Source organism: Phalangium opilio, unplaced genomic scaffold (genome assembly GCF_054372755.1).
Source record: "Phalangium opilio isolate 3A_F unplaced genomic scaffold, DU_Popi_V2 ptg000045l_1, whole genome shotgun sequence".
NCBI classification, from domain to species: domain Eukaryota; kingdom Metazoa; phylum Arthropoda; class Arachnida; order Opiliones; family Phalangiidae; genus Phalangium; species Phalangium opilio.
This window is the reverse complement of record NW_028324168.1, coordinates 55,741-69,130: the sequence shown is the minus strand read 5'-3', so window position 1 is coordinate 69,130 and position 13,390 is coordinate 55,741. Positions and strand designations below refer to the sequence as shown.

Sequence of the window (13,390 nt, the reverse complement as noted above, 5' to 3'; positions counted from 1 at the left end):
GTGCGCGGCATTTCCCTTGTAACTAAAATCTCTCCAGTATATAAAGAGGATATGACCTCCACTCTCCCTTTCTCTCTCTCTCTCTCTACATCTCATTTTTAATTTCACATTAAATTAAATTAATTTAATAATTCTTTAACTCGCGTTATTTTAATTTTCTTGGCAAAAGTTTCGCCTCTTACGTATTTGTGAGTGAGTAGTGAGTGGCATTGGTGTTTTCGAGCGAAAAGGCTGCTGGGATTGATGGTATTAATCAATTTAAACAAAAAAAAATATTGAACTCAGGGTCGTTGTTTAAGCCTTGAAGGAGAGAGAGAGATGGAGTCGTAACCTCCATACCTATAACGGAATGGCAACAAAGTCCTCCCAGCATGCAAGGCGTTTCGGTATAGGCTCATAGACGGTACGGGAACATAAAAGATGCCCCCTGTGTCTTTTAAAAAAAGAAGAGTCTAGGTCTAATACAAATATAATGGCGGTAAGCGGCAACACTTAACAATCGTCTTACGAAGGGTAGGGGCGCGCGCGAGGTACACTGGGAGACTTTCATTACAGCATATCGCTCAAGATCATCATCATAACCGCTCCACCTTACTTCTTTTCTCCAAGGTTTAAATAAAAGTGTCGAGTGATTTTAGTGGGAGTGAAAAATTATTACAAAATTTTATCAAACATTTTTCTTTTCTCTCTATAAATTAAAAGGGGGGGGGGGTAGTAGCTGGCTTTAAAATTTGTCCTTCAATAGTTTTTAGAAACTTGATGAAACTTTACGCTAAATTAAAAACTGGTTTTAATTATTACATTTTATCAGCTACACGGAAAAAAAGAAAATTCTTTTTTCTTTTTAATGACGTCATCAATAAAGTATAAACGTTATTTTTTAAATTCTAAGAAAAACATAATCGAGCATTATTATTATTATTATTTTTCCTTATTGAGTGAATGAATGGCATCCCGTATTATCTCCCCACTGGCGTTAACCACGGTCAAATGCTACGGGATGCTATTACGCTATAAAAAGGTAAGTAAAAATTAAGGTATTTTTTACATTCTATAACTCCTAAAGAGCAGCGAGGTGACGTGGTCCGCACCATCCATCCCTCGGACTTTCAAAATGGAAGAAACCCGGCTTCAAAAACGTACACCGTGGGTCCTTAATACGGGACATTAGCCACCCCAAGATGGCGGACGACCGACCAAACTGCCACAACTCACCCTCGGACCCCGCTATACTATTTCTTGTCTTTCCCTATCCGCTTCCACCCTCGCCTTTCTTTAAAAAAAAAAAATTGGGGGATTTTCCATAAAGTTTCCTTATAAAATATTTCTTAGAAAATTCACGCAAAGATTGTTAACAAATACACGTAATTATTTACATATACTGGTAGTTTACTTAAATGCATTAAAATAACTAACTAAAGTGCGGGCGAGTGTAACCAAAGTCATTTGTGATTGTAATTCAACCGCTATCTTCAAGAGTTCGATTCAGTTCCCGGCAATAACAAATTCCTGGCAACCTAACGCAATTTCGTAAAAGATTGTTAACAAATACACGTAATTATTTACATTTACTGGTAATACCAAGGGTATCTACAACAAACTAAAAAAAACTCCTAGTTCTCTGTTCAATTCAGTTCCAAAATAAATCTTAAGGAAATTTGTAATAACAAATTCCTGGCAGCCCTGACTTAGCGCGGTTAAAGTTTATAAAACGGAGGGGGGAACTAATTTCTGTAGCCCCTTTAGAACACACACTATTTAAACATAACCCCCCCCCCCCCCCAAAAAAAAAAAAATTAGGTAAACAACTAAAAAAGCCTGGGTTTTATCGCAAAAGGTCTTTTAATAACGCCCCCTATCAAGCTACAACTAAGAAAAAAACAGAAAAAAGAATCTATAGAAATCACCCCCGAGTTTTTTTAATCGCTTTTTCCTCGAAGGGAGCGAGAGAGAGAGATGACGAAGGATGGGTAAGAAACCGATGGGAGGGTTGAGGAGGGATACGTTCTCTCTTTCTCTCTCTCCGGGTTCTCTTTCTCGTTGGCGCGGCCACTCCCGCTAGTCATTTACGCTAACCGTCTTAATTGTGGACGCCTCCGAGATTTCTTACCCTCCATCCACTCCTCCTCCTCCTCTCCCATCCTCCCAAGAAAAATCCCAAAGATGGAGAAAGAGCTCGAATAAAAAGCGACAACGAAAAGAAAAGCTAAAGAAAATGGTGGCCGACAAAGAAATGAAAGTAAAAGAAATAGTGGTCATCCGCCATTTTTAAGTGCACGTCACATGATACAAATACAGGGGGTGATTCATTCAAATGCCAATTAATTATTTCATTTCTTATGTTTGGATTTACAATAAATAAATAAATAAATAATTATTACGTTCAGTTCGCATTAGTGAATGTATAATTTTAACTCTAGTTAAATTGACAATTTCGGGTTGTTGATAGTACGTATCACCATAAGTTTATAAGATATGTTCAACATAAGTTTGTAAATTCTGGTTACAAACTGGAGCTTGTGATTGAAGTGAGTGAGGTAGGTCATAGATTCGAGGTAAAGCGACACCTGGTGAGGGGCTGTCAAAGGCTTAGTAATGCAGACTAAATAGGAAGATAGAAGTCCTGCAAAATTAACCACCGAATATAGCCATTCAATTCTCGCGTCTTTCTTGAACGAGCTCTCTCTCAGAAAGTCTCAACCATTACGCAACATATCTTATAAACTTACGGTATCACCATGTATACTGTACAGATCGTGTTTCGGGACGTTTGCAATTCTACCACTATGCTACAACAGATTGAAAAGAAAGCTTATAGTTCGGTTCGATTCAGTCCCAAATGCTATAACAAATTATTTACTGACAACCCTGTTTAGTGCGGTTTAAAGTTAAGGGGGGGGGAAGAGAATTTACAACAAGAGTCTAGTTCGCATTATTACCCATAGTTGATTAAAAATAATATTCACGAGTACCTTGGGAAATAATTCCAAAACTTATCAATTTCATCATCATGCAGTTCCGCGGTGAAATTAAATCCACCCCTGTCAAAATTCAAAGAAATCCAAACAGAGAGAGAGCGAGAGAGAGTAAGAAAAAAAATCTCCGTTCAAAATGGTCAGAGAGATAGATAAAGAGGGCTGGACCCATCCCCAAAATATCAAGATCCTCTATAATATAAAATACCTAACATCTATTTGAAGTTAAGCTCAAGAATCCTAACGAGCCATCCATTTCCACCCCCTCCTCATCTCCCAAACTAAGAAGAAATAATAAAAAAAAACGAAGATAAAATATGGTGCCATTTCTTCCAAATAATTCCAAAAAAGGGGGGGGGGTCAAGAAAATTAAAAAATAAAAGAGGAGAAGGAGGGAACCTTCGAAATAAAATAAAAAAATATTAAAAAAAGGTCGGTCAGGGGGGCCCCCTGCCAGAGCGAAACATCCGCATAGCGAGTTAAGACGATAGACGAAGAGAGAGAGAGAAAAAGTATTTAAAGGATTTGTTCATTTGTCTTCTTTTTAAAATCTCAGACACGAGAGAGAGAAAGGTTAAATAGGGGGATGACTATGGGACTACTCTATCAGAAGGGGATAATAGAAGAAGGATAACACTCTGTATTCTCTTTATACTTTGGCTATGTAATTCGTGATTCTTCCCAGCTAGGGTCACGTACCCATTTTGTTTGCTCTCCCGCTCCATAGAGCTATCTCAGAAGCCTTAGTGCGACATCACAGATGCTATTTGCCCATAGAACCAAGGCGGTACCAAACATGGCCGCCCACTGCCTAAGCTAAGCCTGTGACGTTTTACCTCGGCACTGACGTCATAACTGAGATACTACTCAATCAGAAGGGGATAATAGAAGAAGGATGACACTCGGTATCCTCTTAATACTTTGGCTATGTAATTCATGATTCTTCCCAGGCTGACCCTTTTTGTTTGCTCATCAAACTTCAGATGGGGTGAATCCTATAACTGTTTGGTATTTACTAAATTCTCAGCAAACAATTAGCCAACAAACCTTGATTGTCTTGACGTGGGACGAAAATTAATCAACAAGCGCATGCATGCGCCTTGGAAATTAAATAGTTAAGCAGCACTAATAGATATAGTAATGATGAGGGAACTATTTACATGGCGTATGTGATTCGGTTTAGTAACCTTGAACACTTCAAATGTAAAATGTTGGATTGAGAAAAATCGTGTTACAATTACACCGTCGCTTTGTGGTTGGTACACTTCTCTTCAAGAGAAGTATTATATACTTCTACTCCTACTACGTATATAGACCCATTCAATCCCTACGCAAGCGCCATCTCAATTCCGGCCTTTACAAACGCAAAACTATGTCTACAATATCTCAAGGAGCGCGCGACTTACATTAAAATGGTCTATATGAAATCAAGCGGCGCGCGTGAGGTCTAAGGGATCGGATACTTCTACTTTTATAAGACTATTACCCATATTAAAAATAAGGAAAATACTTAAAAGAAGTGTTAGACGGGTTACGTGGCCCCTAAGGGTCACGCGCTAAATTTACGAGGGGAAGTAAAGAGATAGATAGAGAGAGAGAGAGAGAGAGAGAGAGAGAGAGAGAGAGAGAGAGAGAGAGAGAGAGAGAGAGAGAGAGAGAGAGAGAGAGAGAGAGAGAGAGAGAGAGAGAGAGAGAGAGAGCAGAGGATTAAATTTAAAAATAAAAAAGGAATTCTCTCTCTTTCATCAAAGCCATATGGATTTAAAAAAATTTACTTGATTAACTTCTTTTCAATACGAACGACCCAAGGAAGTCACTTCTTTGGGGATTACACTATACTTACGCCCGTGATTTCAACTGGCAAAACTAGTAACCTAACATAACAATAGATCCTTAATTTTTGTTAGTCATTGTTCGACCCCCCTTCCCAAGGTTAAGGGTTACAGGGCGATTGGGGGGGGGGGAATAAGTAGACAAATAACGTACCTTAAAATTGTTTTTAACCGAAGAAAAATAAAGTTAGGTAGGGACATTCCTGTGTGGGAAAAATCATGGCTTCTAGGTAATGTTTGTGCGGATCCTAGCTCGGTCCCATTGCAAATTACGAATGAAAATGGTTAGTTAGTTGTCCCTCTTATCTTTAAAACGGTACGCAGTTAGAAGAGATGGACAGAGAAGTAGGGGTGGAAGGGAGGGATGGAATTCTTAGATTGAAAATTCGAGATAAAAATTACAAGAATATAATTCTTTTCTTGTGGACTTTTTCTTCTTTTTTTTTTTAAACGAAGCTCATAGTTAGCCAGCCCTCAAGATAGACGCTAACCCCTAAGAGGATGGGTATGTCATTTCTCTAGCCACACGACACTACACAAAAACATACCTCCTCTCCTCTCAAGGTTGAATGAAAAAATAAATAAAAAAAAAATGTCCGCGTTGGAGATTGGTAAGTGATGAAATCGGGTTTCAAGATCTAACCATTTTACCAAAAAGAAAAAAAAATACGTAGTAATGGATTAAGAAGGGACCTCCCCCCCCCCATGTTTCTCTATCTGTCTCGTTTCGGTATTGTTTAAACCGTCCACTATTATTAACTACCCCATAGAAAAAATTGTCATTAAGGGTATACTGCCATAAGTACTTTGAAATTTTCCGTTTTTTGGGGTTTTTAGATTTTAAAGATAACAGCGCAAAAAAAAAAGAAACATCCTTATTTTTCAAGGTTCTCCCGTAGAGAGACATATTGTCTTCAGTGATATCGTTCAAATATCCCTCCCCTCTCCCTACCCCCAACCAATCCCAGGTAACTAATAACCAACCTTGTTTATTTAAAAATATATAATTTGTCCGAGGTAACTTGGAACTTTAATCCCACAAGGAATTATCGTCGCGAGGTACGCTGGGTAAACTACCTAAAACTAGCGTCGCGTATATTACTATACCAGAATTCCAAGGGGCATAAATTAATAAATACTTTTGTAATGAATTTACCAAATTAAAGTACTGGGCAGTAATGAAATAAATTGTCTAGTTTTCAAACTAGGAGGATTCAAAAACCTTTACACAAGGAGGCCCAGGCTACTTGTAGAACAAAAATGCTATCAACTTTGTACTTCAAGTAGCCTGGGCCTCCTTGTGTAAATGGTATGAATCCTCCTAGCCTGAAATCTATGCATAATTTTGCGAGAAAAGGGCTAAAGAAAACCAAGTTCAACTTACCCAAATAAAGCGCCATGCATAATCGGTTTCGAAAACGTTGTTGAAATTCAGAATAAATTAGGAATCGATCAATCAATCAATCAAAGATATTGTTTTTTGAGCAAAAATCTGAAAAATTAAAAATAAAGAAAAACCTTTATTAAACACTTTTAATTTTAATTGCAATCATTTGAATTAAATAACGAGGGAGAGAGAGATATATTGTAAGCGCTACCTTCTAGGCCTACCTTCTCTAGTCTACAGTGTTTAAAAACGCTGGGTATTTCTGGGTATAGCCTATAATGTTTTTAATAAGAACAAGAAGCCATATCTAGTTTACTAGGGAGAAGGTATATAAATTCGCCACATTTCTAGCTTTATCTCTAGTCCAAACGTATAGTAGGTCCGGAGTTAATCCCCGCCTCTAAATTACAACCAGCATCTCATTGGTTCTTGAAAACTCACGTCAGCGCGACGCGAATGACGAAAATTACAGTCATATTTTCCGACTGAGGAGAGGCAGCGAAATAGCCCGGCCTCCTTTTACATCCCCCCTTGTATTTTGAAAGGGGGACTGGGACTATGGCGCGCGAATACTTAGGCATCTTATACCTTCTCCCTAATAAACTAGACATCGCTTCTTGATATTAGATAAGAATAAAACCCACCCACACAGTCTGTTTATTCACCTAAAAAAATTTGTCATTGACAGAAAAATACTGACTAATAACGTATTGTGCATCATTTCCATTTGGGATGCCAGAGACGGACGTTGAAATAATACGAGTGTAGTTAATAAGCTAGCATTGGTAAAAAAAAATAATATAAAATAAACTTAAGCCTAACTGCCATCGCTTATCAAAATCAACGAAAGATAAAATTCGACATTAATAAATTGTATAATAGATATTTTCCGGGATAAAATGGGAACACGTGCATGAGGTAGATTGGGGGGGGGGTACATCCACGTCTCTCCCCCCCCCAATCATCATTAATTACAAGATATCTTCACCTTTTAGGTGAGTACTGTTATGCCATCGAGGGGTCGCCCACTTCAAATTAAATAATTCTCTTTATCAATTATTAAAAAAGAAATTTGAAAACATTCATTGTAGAATCTCCTGGCGCTTTATAACAATTACGTTTTGTCACGTGATTAGTCAATAGGGTTCGTTGCGCTTTTTTTCCTGTCAAAATTTAGTATATAAGTGTTCGATCCCTCGTTATAAGAAATAAATGGTATATTTCATTATTTATTTATATATATAAAAATACATTAGAAATGTATGGGAGAGATTGAACTTCTACGGGCGAATAAACTCGGTTAAATTGACTTCCAACCAAATAGACCAATGATATATTGAATTATTTACTGGCTGCTAAAAGGTCTTATATCGTAGAACGATTAATCAGGGTTCAGACAACTTTTGGAAAACCGATTTTCCTGGGTTTTCAAGGTTTTATTCCCATACATTTCCCCGAGTCTTCCAGCTTTATTCCCAATACGTTTCCCCGAGTCTTCCAGCTTTATTCCCAATACGTTTCCCCGAGTCTTCCAGCTTTATTCCCAATACGTTTCCCCGAGTCTTCCAGCTTTATTCCCAATACGTTTCCCCGAGTCTTCCAGCTTTATTCCCAATACGTTTCCCCGAGTCTTCCAGCTTTATTCCCAATACGTTTCCCCGAGTCTTCCAAGTTTATCCCCATACATTTCCCCGAGTCTTCCAAGTTTATCCCCATACATTTCCCCGAGTCTTCCAAGTTTATCCCCATACATTTCCCCGAGTCTTCCAAGTTTATCCCCATACATTTCCCCGAGTCTTCCAAGTTTATCCCCATACATTTCCCCGAGTCTTCCAGCTTTATCCCATACATTTCCCTGAGTTTTCCAGCTTTATCCCATATATTTCCCTGAGTTTTCCAGCTTTATCCCATACATTTCCCTGAGTTTTCCAGCTTTATCCCATACATTTCTCTGAGTTTTCCAGCTTTATATTAACGGAAGTAGTTCTTTTATAGTTGAAGCAACCCCTTCAGATCAAACTTACTCAAAACCTCACAAATTTCCCCTAGGTTTAGGTCAACTATTTAGGTATGTTATCGATTGGGCGTGTTATCAAAACAGCATTGTCCAAAACGGCTTTTTCATAAACGCGTTTGCCATTATAGCCATTTCTCGTTTTAGCGCATTTTGATTACAGCGTTTATATCTTGAGCGTACGAAAGTACGCCTTTTCCAAAATATTGTTGTTTATCTTCATTAACTTCCCAAAATAATATGCCTTTTCCAAAAAATTATATTTTATATTTACTTCCGATATAACATTACTAATTTTTGCATAATATTGTTCTTTGTCCTATAATAGATATTTCCCTCCCTATCAATCACAGTTTGGGCGGAAACAGCAACCGCTGTTTTGGGAAATAGCGCTGTATTGAGAAACGCGGAAACAGCAACCGCGGTTTTGCTTGTACGCGGTTTTGCAAACCGCTGTTTTAGGAACCGCTTTATTCCAAAACGCGCTTTTGAAAACCGCTCAACTACCCGTGAACCAACTATTTATTTCCCCCGACTTTTCCAGATTTGTATAAACCCTGAATTTGGTTATATAATTCGGGGATAGTTACGTCGTTTTTGTTGTAGAGTGATTCGAGAGTTGGGTGCTAACAAGGGAAGAGGAGTGAGGAAGGAAGGGCGCCGGAGTTTTCGAATAACTTTTTAAAAAGTGCCAACAGAGCGAGCGAGCGAGCGCCGTATTAAGTATTATTCAGCTGCCCGAAACACCATTTATTTGCGTCATTTTAATGAAATCGACTAAAGCAGTTAGTGAAAGAGAGCCAACCCGGGCGCAATAAGCATACTACACATGTTATAAAAGGACCAGTCTCCATTTATTTTTGGGTGCCTAAATTATCCATCCACGATTCAATTCTTAAAAGGTTCCTTAAACGGGTCCCCCCTCATCTCGCGGAATATACTTTTAAAACAAATAAAAATGTTAAATAAATGGTTTTACGGGACAATACTCAAACATTTTAAAACAACTTCGGACACTTAAGAGAATCGTTCGTGTTTAGACACTTTAGATGCAATGAAGGTAAAGCGAGGGCCCATAGATAAAACGGGATATAACGTACGCCTTTAACTTAATTGGTTTCAAGTCGGGAGGACGAACGAACGAACCTTTTGCGAGTTCAAATGTAACTAACACCATTCATTCAAGTTTGCACTATACTTTGGAAGTTTCTAAACTTTTATAAATAAAAATAATATTAATGATACCAAAATAGGATTAATATAAGATCTATTTACAGTTTTAAAAATATCCCATGGAATTACCGATTTTTTAAAGAGATACCATGGGCCAGAATATTTTATTTCTTTTTTAATCGAAAGAGCGTATTAAATAATGAATATTATCAATTGGAACCCTGTTTCTATCTACAATATTAAAGAAGATACGAGCAATTAAGTATTAAGAGTAATAGATGGCACTACGCGTTAGGCTTTCCCGCCTAGCACTCACTGGGGAGTACCCCAATTGGACAAACGAACACTTCAGGAGGTACTAGGCGTCCAATAGGAGTGCTTCACGGTTAAGCCTAACGCGTAGTGCCATCCATTACTCTTATTACTTAATTTCTTGTATCTCCTTTAATATTGTAGATAGAAACATGGTTCCAATTAACGATATTCATTATTTTATACTCTCTTTCGATTAAAAAAGAAATAATTCTTGCTAGGAGTATCCCTTTAAAGCTCAATTTTGTATAAAACATTTCCTTAAAAGTTAGTTTTCATCTCCCTGCTATAAATGAACGTAATGTCATCGGGGCATTATACTTAATCTTCGAAAGTCAATATCAACCTACGACCATATAATAAAAAAATTCGCAGTTCATCAACTAAAATAACTTGACTAAAACCGCACGGTAAACTTGAATTAAAATCTCTACCGAAAAAACCTTTATTTCTGATTACCTACCACCATTTTCACAGAATTCAAAATACTTGGCGATAAAAAAAAAAACGGGTTTGCGAATGGTGTATGTCGGGGAGGTCAAATGTCATAACAGGCTGAGATGATATTCGAGTCTCTTTTTCTACCGGGGTTATTTACCAGGGGTCCACGCTGCCGCGAAAAAAAAAGAAGAAAAAACACGTTTTAAAACTAAAACAGATAAAAGTTAACTTAAGCTAAAGCTCCTCGGGGACACCACCAGGAGGCGGGCGAATCGACAATATTACTAGCTATTATTAGCATTGAAAGACGCGGGGTTTTCTAAGCCTTGGCGATACTAAGGAAGGGGTCACCGTCAGATTGTGCGCCAGTTATCTATCAGTTGACTGTTTTTAATTATTCCAAAACGACCACTCGGGGTGGGTTTACTTAAAAAGGCCGAGGTCGACGCCTTGATAACTTTTGGAATACGTTTATTGTCTGTCCTAAAGGAAATTCTTGAGGTTTTTAAATATTTTTTGACATAAAATCACCAATAGAAGCCCCTCAGGCCATCCCCCAAACACGACATTTCAACACTTTACCCAGCTTCCGCGACGAAATTACATTTAAATTAAACACGAATTCGGGGAAGGGGGGGGCGCTAGTTTGATCACGTGTTCTTTAATGCATACATAGTTTTCAAACTAGGAGGATTGATACCAACCATTTACACCAGGAGGCCAGGCTACTATGCGGACAAAGTGTGCAATACCAAGTAGCCTGGATCTTAATTAAGTTAATAAGATATGTTCCCTAAGTAAGACACTACCCATACTTCGTAATGTTAGAGACTTACAGCTCGAGCTAGTTCGAGGGAGAACGACGGAAGCGAGAATTGAAGTCCTACACTCGGTGGTTAATTTTGCGGGACTTCCGTGAAGTTCCATCTTCCTAGTTAGTCTGCATTCCTAAGCCTTTGATATGCAAGGCACCACCGATTAAACAATTAAATGTCTAAACTGAATACTTTTCAGAAGGAGCCTAAAAACGGACCTCGGTGTTTGGCCCTAAAACGTTAAAAGAAAAAAAAATAAAAGAACAATTTCTTGAAATGTTTAGTTATTTTTCTTTTTGGTATAAATTTCAGTTGGGGCCTCATTTGCGCGGATATCGCACCATTTACCTGATGTTAAAAGAGGCAGGGATGAAGGCGTGGACTTTGAAGAAAAGATAAGTACTAGAAGATCACGGCATGGTTAACTTATATTCCCCTAACACCGCGCCACGTACCAAACAGGTTCGCCTCCAAAGTTCCTGAAGGGCCAATTAAACCCCGGCTCCCTGCTCCCCCCCCCCCGATCCTCATCTCACTTACTCTTCCATTGTTTAAAACAACCAGGCTTTAAACGTTTTTTGATCCATAACCGTCGGCAAATGGTTTAAGAACATTTAGAAAATATACAAGCGTTTTAATTTGGGGGAAAAAAATTCGAATAAAACAGGCATCCAAAAATAGGTCCATGATGTTTAAAACCCTTAGATGGCGTGCATTTGCACTAAAGGGGCTAGATAAATTTCATCCCCCGATTATTGACTTTAACCGCGCATGCGCTTCAGTGTTGCCAGCCGATAAATTGTTATTAGAGAATCTCCTGCATCATTAGGGTTTGGAACTCAAGAATCACTGAATCGGAAGAATTTTACTAATTTTTCAGTCTATTGCTGATAGTGGTTGATTGCAGTCGCAAAAGATAGGCAGGCAACACTTGTCAGCGTGCTATCTATAACCAGAAGTATTTAATACTTCTCTCCGAGAAAAGTGTACCAACTACAAAGCGGGTTAATTGTAACATGATTCTTCCCAACATCATCTGGGACATTTGGAGCAAGGTTACTAAACCCTCTATTAGCGCTTAACTATTTGCCAAGGCGTATGCACTTGTGCCTTGTGGTCATTTTTGTCCCACGTCAAGACAATCAAGGATTATGGGTTGATTGCTGAGGATTTAGTAAATACCAAACAGTTATAGAATTCAACCTAACACGGTGCGATGCCCATCTGAATTAAGTTTGATGAGCAGGAGAGCAAACTTAAAGGGTGAGGTCAGCCTGGGAAGAATCATGTTACATAACAAAAGTATTAAGAGGATACAGAGTGCCATCCTTCTATTATCCCCTTCTGCTATATAACGTATACATTAATGTAGTTGAAAACTTTAAAACTAGTTCAAACTCGTAGCTAGTATCATAGAGGTAAAATTAAATAAGTTTAACTGAGTATTTTGTTGAATGAAAACATACCATTACGTAAGAGGAATGAAGTTTTACTAGTTTAAAGTTTGATAGTAAAAAAAATCAAAATAAAATCAATTGATAAAGAAATACTCGTGAAATTTAATGAACAAAAATAGTTATTGAAGAAAAAAATGAAAAAGGTTATCGCGAGGTATTCTGGGGCCGTTAATCCGGGGGTGTAAATGACATCGAGAAAAGATAATCGTTAAGTTTAACTAGAAGTCGCCAAGTTAATGACAAAATTTAAGTTCAACTTAAAAATAACCCAAAAATATACAGTTGGCGGATGAATATACAATATACAGAGTGTTTCTGATAAGTTTGCATGCATAAATTAAGTTGTTATTTGTTCTTTGGGTGCATGATACGATTTTGAGTCGAAAATGTAACTTCTATCTCCATTTTGATTACACTAAGGGACACTGTTTTCGAGTTAAGATTCACAAGAGTGTTTAAGGGATGCCCCCTTAAATTAAATTAGAAATCATTTGTCTTAATCAATTTCTTAATTAAATTTAAGGGGTCATCCGTAAAATACTCCTTATTAATCTTAACTCGGAAAACAGTATCCCTTCTAGCAAAAAAACAAACTGAAGATAAAAGTTACATTTTTCGACTCAAAATCGCCTCCTCTTAATTTATGCCAACCAGACTTATCAGAAACACCCTGTATATATTATAGAAAGAAACTAAAGAGAGAGAGAAGAGAGACCTTGTTTGACCCTGGACTCCAACTGACACCCGGATCTTACCAGCGTCTCCCCCCCCCCTTTTACCTTCCAGATCTTAAATACCGTCAGCGTCTTAGAATTACAACTAAACACACCACCCCTTTTTGCCAACCAAGTACTAAGAGAGAATATAGTTTTTAATCCTTAAATACATTAGAGACGACCCCGGGTTGGGGGGGAGACAGACCCCTAGCATACAGAGTAGGGGGGGAAACAGAGAAGCTATGGTCTCTTTTATTCAGAATCTAAG

The 13,390-nt window shown here is 37.9% G+C and overlaps 1 protein-coding gene across 1 annotated transcript in view; it reads right to left on the bottom strand.

Annotated features, from left to right (window-relative positions):
• LOC149676501 (zinc finger homeobox protein 3-like) overlaps nucleotides 1-13,390 on the bottom strand; it is a 130,890-nt gene that overhangs the window by 85,724 nt on the left and 31,776 nt on the right. Inside the window, exon 2 of the mRNA XM_089837514.1 lies at nucleotides 6,192-6,299. The gene's annotated coding sequence lies outside the window, so the exon portion shown is untranslated. The remainder of the gene's footprint in view (nucleotides 1-6,191; nucleotides 6,300-13,390) is intronic.